We start from the raw sequence: 6,810 nt of genomic DNA, 5'->3' as shown, positions 1-6,810 counted from the left end.
GAGGCTCTAATCATAGAACATAAGAAGAGTCAGTCCTCTCGTACTTTAGTCGGCATTGTGCCTTTTGTAATTAAATCCGATGCAATTTCTGTGTTTCATCGTCAGTAAGGAGGTCCAAGGGATACAGTATACCTGAAGTGAAGCATCGGAATCTAAAACTGGTCTCACAGGAAATGTTCAAAACATAGACAGTAAGAAGAGTCAGTCTTCTTGTATCTAAGTCGGTATTGTGCCTTTTGTATTAAATTCTGGTGCAATTTCTGTGTTTGATCGTCAATAAGAAAGTCCAAGGGATACAGTAAAGCTGAAGTGAAGCATCGGAATCATAAACTGGTCTCACAGGAAATGTTCAAAACATAGACAGTAAGAAATGTCAGTCTTCTTGTACTTAAGTCGGCATTGTGCATTTTGCATTTAATTCCGATGCAATTTCTGTGATTCATCATCAGTAGGAAGGTCCAAGGGATACAGTAAACCTGAAGTAAAGCATTGGAATCTAAAACTGCTCTCACAGTAAAGGTTCAAAGCATAGCCAGTAAGAAAAATCATCTTCTAGCACTGAAGACTTCATTGTGCCTTTTGTATTTAATTTTGATGCAATTTCTGTATTTCATCGTCAATAAGAAGGCCCAAGGGATACAGTAAACCTGAAGTGAAGCATCGGGATCTAAAACTGGTCTCACAGGGAAGGTTCAAAGCATAGTCAGTAAGAAGAGTCAGTCTTCTTGTACTTAAGTCGGCATTGTGCTTTTGGATTTAATTCCGATGCAATTTCTGTGTTTCATCGTCAATATGAAGGTCCAAGGGATACAGTAAACCTGAAGTGAAGCAACGGAATCTAAAACTGGTCTCACAGGAAATGTTCAAAACCCAGACAGTAGGAAGAGTCAGTCTTCTTGTACCTAAGTCAGTATTGTGCCTTTTGTATTTAATTCTGATGCAATTTCTGTGTTTGACCGTCAATAAGAAGGTTCAAGGGATACAGTAAACCTGAAGTGAAGCATCGCAATTTAAAACTGATCTCACAGGAAAGGCTCAAATCATTGAATGTGAGAAGAGTCAGGCCTCTTGTACTTAAGTCGGCATTGTGCATATTTGGTTACTTCCGATGCAATTTCTGTGATTCATCGTCAGTAAGAAGGTCCAAGGGATACAGTAAACCTGAAGTAAAGCATCGGAATCTAAAACCGTTCTCACAGGAAAGGTTCAAAGCATAGACTGTAAGAAGAGTCAGTCTTCTTGCACTTAAGTCTTCATTGTGCCTTTTGTATTTAATTTTGATGCAATTTCTGTGTTTCATCGTCAATAAGAAAGTCCAAGGAATACAGAAAACCTTAAGTGAAGCATCGGAATCTAAAACTGGTCTCACAGGAACGCTTTAAAACATATACAGAAAGAAGAGTCAGTCTTCTTGTTTTTTAAGTCGGCATTGTGCCTTTTGTATTTACTTCCGATTCAATTTCTGTTTTTGATCGTCAATAAGAAGGTCCAAGGGATACAGTAATCCTGAAGTGAAGCGTCAATATCTAAAACTGGTCTCACAGGAAAGGTTCAAAGCATAGTCAGTAAGAAGAGTCAGTCTTCTTGTACTTAAGTTGGCATTCTGCCGTTTATATTGAATTCCGATGCAATTTCTGTGTTTCATCGTCAATAAGAAGGTCCGAGGAATACAGTAAACCTGAAGTGAAGCATCGGGATCTAAATCTGGTCTCACACGAAAGGCTCAAATCATAGAACGTAAGAAGGTTTAGTCCTCTTGTACTTAAGTCAGCATTGTCGTTTTTGTATTTAATACCGATGCATTTATGTGTTTCATCGTCAATAACAAGGTCCAAGGGATACAGTAATCCTGAAGTGAAGCATCGATATCAAAGACTGGTCTCACAGGAAAGGTTCAAACATAGACAGTAAGGAGAGTCAGTCTTCTAGTACTTAAGTCGGTATTGTGCCTTTCGTATTTAATTCCAATGCAATTTCTGTGTTTCATTGTCAGTAAGGAGGTCCAAGGGATACAGTAAACCTGAAGTGAAGCATCGGGATCTAAAACTGGTCTCACAGGAAAGGTTCAAAGCATAGTCAGTAAGAAGAGTCAATCTTCTTGTACTTAAGTCGGCATTGTGCCTCTTGTATTTAATTCCGATGCAATTTCTGTGTTTCATCGTCAATATGAAGGGCCAAGGGATACTGTAAACCTGAAGTGAAGCATCGGAACCTAAAACTGGTCTTACAGGAGAGGCTCTAACCATAGAACATAAGAAGAGTCAGTCCTCGCGTACTTTAGTCGGCATTGTGCCTTTTGTATTTAATTCCGATGCAATTACTGTGTTTCATAGTCAATAAGAAGGTCCAAGGGATACGGTAAACCTGAAGTGAAGCATCATAATCTAAAACTGGTCTCACAGCAAAGTTTCAAAAGATAGACAGTAAGTAGAGTCAGTAATCTTGTACTTAAGTTGGCATTGTCCTTTTGATTTAAATTCCGAAGCAATTTCTATGTTTCGTCGTCAACAACAAAGTCTAAGGGATATAGTAAGCCAGACGTAAATCATCGGAATCTAAAACTGTTCTCACAGTAAAGGTTCAAAGCACAGACAGTAAGGAGAGTCAGTCTTCTAGCACTGAAGTCTTGTGCCTTTTATATTTAATTTTGATGCAATTTCTGTTTTTCATCGTCAACAAGAAGGTCCAAGGGATACAGTAAACCTGAATTGAAGCTTCGGAATTTAAAACTGGTCTCACAGGAAAAGTTCAAAACAAAGACAGTAAGAAGAGTCAGTCTTCTTGTACTTAAGTAGGCATTGTGCCTTTTGTATTTAATTCCGATGCAATTTCTGTGTTTCATCGTCAGTAAGAAGGTCCAAGGGATACAGTAAACCTGAAGTGAAGCATCGGAATCTAAAACTGGTCTCACAGGAAAGGTTCAATGCATAGTCAGTAAGAAGAGTCAGTCTTCTTGTACTTAACTCGGCATTGTGCCTTTTGTATTTAATTCCGATGCAATTTCTGTGTTTAATCGTCAATATGAAGGTCCAAGGGATACAGTCAAGTTGAAGTGAAGCATCGGAATCTAAAACTGGTCTCACAAGAGAGGCTCTAATCATAGAACATAAGAAGAGTCAGTCCTCTCGTACTTTAGTCGGCATTGTGCCTTTTGTAATTAAATCCGATGCAATTTCTGTGTTTCATCGTCAGTAAGGAGGTCCAAGGGATACAGTATACCTGAAGTGAAGCATCGGAATCTAAAACTGGTCTCACAGGAAATGTTCAAAACATAGACAGTAAGAAGAGTCAGTCTTCTTGTATCTAAGTCGGTATTGTGCCTTTTGTATTTAATTCTGGTGCAATTTCTGTGTTTGATCGTCAATAAGAAAGTCCAAGGGATACAGTAAAGCTGAAGTGAAGCATCGGAATCATAAACTGGTCTCACAGGAAATGTTCAAAACATAGACAGTAAGAAATGTCAGTCTTCTTGTACTTAAGTCGGCATTCTGCCTTTTATGTTGAATTCCGATGCAATTTCTGTGTTTCATCGTCAATAACAAGGTCCAAGGGATACAGTAAACATGAAGTGAAGCATTGGAATCTAAAACTGGTCTCACAGGAAAGTCTCAAATCATCGAATGTAAGAAGAGTCAGTCCGCTTGTACTTAAGTCGGCATTGTGCCTTTTGTATTTAATTCCGATGCGATTTCTGTGTTTCATCGTCAATTAGAAGGTCCAAGGGATACAGTAAACCTGAAGTGAAGCATCGGGATCCAAACCTGGTCTCACAGGAAAGGTTCAAAGCATAGTCAGTAAGAAGAGTCAGTCTTCTTGTACTAAGGTCGGCATTGTGCCTTTTGTATTTAATTCCGATGCAATTTCTGTGTTTCATCGTCAATATGAAGGTCCAAGGGATACAGTAAACCTGAAGTGAAGCATCGGAATCTAAAACTGGTCTCACAGGAAAGCTTCAGAACATAGACAGAAAGAAGAGTCAGTCTTCTTGTTTTTTAAGTCGGCGTTGTACCTTTTGTATTTAATTCCGATGCAATTTCTGTTTTTGATCGTCAATAAGAAGGTCCAAGGGATACAGTAATCCTGAAGTGAAGTATCAATATCTAAAACTGGTCTCACAGGAAAGGTTCAAATCATAGGCAGTAAGAAGAGTCAATCTTCTTCTACTTAAGTCGGCATTCTGATTTATATGTTGAATTCCGATGCAATTTCTGTGTTTCATAGTCAATAACAAGGTCCAACGGATACAGTAAACCTGAAGTGAAGCATCGGAATCTAAAACTGCTCTCACAGGAAAGATTCAAATCATAGAATCTAAGAAGAGGCAGTCCTCAAGTACTTAAGTCTGCATTGTGCCTTTTGTATTTAATTCCGATGCAATTTCTGTGTTTCATCGTCAGTAAGATAGTCCAAGGGATACAGTAAACCTGAAGTGTAGCATCGGAATCTAAAATTGGTCTCACAGGAAAGCTTCATAACATAGACAGAAAGAAGAGTCAGTCTTCTTGTTTTTTAAGTCGGCATTGTGCCTTTTGTATGTAATTGCGATGCAATTTCTGTTTTTGATCGTCAATAAGAAGGTCCAAGGGATACAGTAATCATGAAGTGAAGCATCGATATCTAAAACTGGTCTCACAGGAATGGTTCAAAGCATAGGCAGTAAGAAGAGTCAGTCTTATTATACTGAAGTCGGCATTCTGCCTTTTATGTTGAATTCCGATGCAATTTCTGTGTTTCATCGTCAATAACAAGGTCCAAGGTATACAGTAAACCTGAAGTGAAGCATCGGAATCTAAAACTGGTCTCACAGGAAAGTCTCAAATCATAGAATCTAAGAAGAGGCAGTCCTCTCGTACTTTAGTCGGCATTGTGCCTTTTGAATTTAATTCCGATGCAACTACTGTGTTTCATCGTCAATAAGAAGGTCCAAAGGATACAGTAAACCTGAAGTGAAGCATCTGGATCTAAAACTGGTCTCACAGGAAAGTCTCAAATCATAGAATCTAAGAAGAGGCAGTCCTCAAGTACTTAAGTCTGCATTGTGCCTTTTGTATTTAATTCCGATGCAATTTCTGTGTTTCATCGTCAGTAAGATAGTCCAAGGGATACAGTAAACCTGAAGTGAAGCATCGGAATCTAAAACTGGTCTCACAGGAAAGGCTCAAATCATAGAAAGTAAGAAGATTTAGTCCTCTTGTACTTATGTCGGCATTGTGCCTATTGTATTTAATTCTGATGCAATTTCTGTGTTTCATCGTCAATAAGAAATTCCAAGGGATACAGTAAACCTGAAGTGAAGCATCGGGATCTAAAACTGGTCTCACAGGAAAGGTTCAAAGCAAAGTCACTAAGAAGAGTCAGTCTTCTTGTACTTAATTCGGCATTGTGCTTTTGGATTTAATTCCGATGCAATTTCTGTATTTCATCGTCAATATGAAGGTCCAAGGGATACAGTAAACCCGCAGCGAAGTATCGGTATCTAAAACTGGTCTCACAGGAGAGGCTCTAATCATAGAATATAAGAAGAGTCAGTCCTCTCGTACTTTAGTCGGCATTGTGCGTTTTGTATTTAATTCCGATGCAATTACTGTGTTACATCGTCAATAAGAAGGTCCAAGGGATACAGTAAACCTGAAGTGAGGCATCGGAATCCAAAACTGGCCTCACAGGAAGAGTTAAAAAAATACACAGTTAGTAGAGTCTGTAATCTGGTACTTAAGCTGGCATTGTGCCTTTTGTATTTAATTCCGACGCAATTTCTGTGTTCCGTCATCAACAACAAAGTCCACGGGATACAGTATACCTGAAGTGAAGCATCGGACTCTAAAACTGGTCTCATAGGAAATGTTCAAAACATAGACAGTAAGAAGAGTCAGTCTTCTAGTACCTAAGTCGGTATTGTGCCATTTGTATTTAATTCTGATGCAATTTCTGTGTTTGATCGTCAATAAGAGGGGTCAAGGGATACAGTAAACCCAAAGTGAAGCATCGGAATCTAAAACCGGTCTCACAGGAAAGCGTCAAATCATTGAATGTGATAAGAGTCAGGGCTCTTGTACTTAAGTCGGCATTGCGCATTTTGTATTTAATTCCGATGCAATTCTTGTGTTTCATCGTCAATAAGAAGGTCCAAGGGATACAGAAAACCTGAAGTGAAGCATCGGAATCTAAAACTGGTCTCACAGGAAAGCTTTAAAACATAGACAGAAAGAAGAGTCAGTGTTCTTCTTTTTTAAGTCGGCATTGTGACTTTTGTATTTACTTCCGATGCAATTTCTGTTTTTGATCGTCAATAACAAAGACCAAGGGATACAGTAGTCCTGAAGTGAAGCGTCGATATCTAAAACTGGTCTCACAGGAAAGGTTCAAAACATAGGCAGTAAGAAGAGTCAGTCTTCTTGTACTTAAGTCGGTATTGTGGCTTTTGTATTTATTTCTGATGCAATTTCTGTGTTTCATCGTCAATAAGAAGGTCCAAGGGATACAGTAAACCTGAGGTCAAGCATCGGAATATAAAACTGGTCTCACAGGAAAGGCCCAAATCATTGAACGTGAGAAGAGTCAGGCCTCTTGTACTTGTCGGCATTGTGCATTTTGTATATAATTCCGATGCAATTTCTGTGATTCATCGTCAGTAGGAAGGTCCAAGGGTTACAGTAAACCTGAAGTAAAGCATCGGAATCTAAAACTGTTCTCACAGGAAAGGTTCATAGCATGGCCAGTAGGAATTGTCAGTCTTGTTGCACTGAAGTCTTCATTGTGCCTTTGGTATTTAATTTTGATGCAATTTCTGTGTTTCATCGTCAATAAGAA

This window comes from Schistocerca americana, chromosome 9, assembly GCF_021461395.2.
Source record: "Schistocerca americana isolate TAMUIC-IGC-003095 chromosome 9, iqSchAmer2.1, whole genome shotgun sequence".
Classification (NCBI taxonomy): domain Eukaryota; kingdom Metazoa; phylum Arthropoda; class Insecta; order Orthoptera; family Acrididae; genus Schistocerca; species Schistocerca americana.
This window is presented reverse-complemented; position numbering follows the sequence as displayed.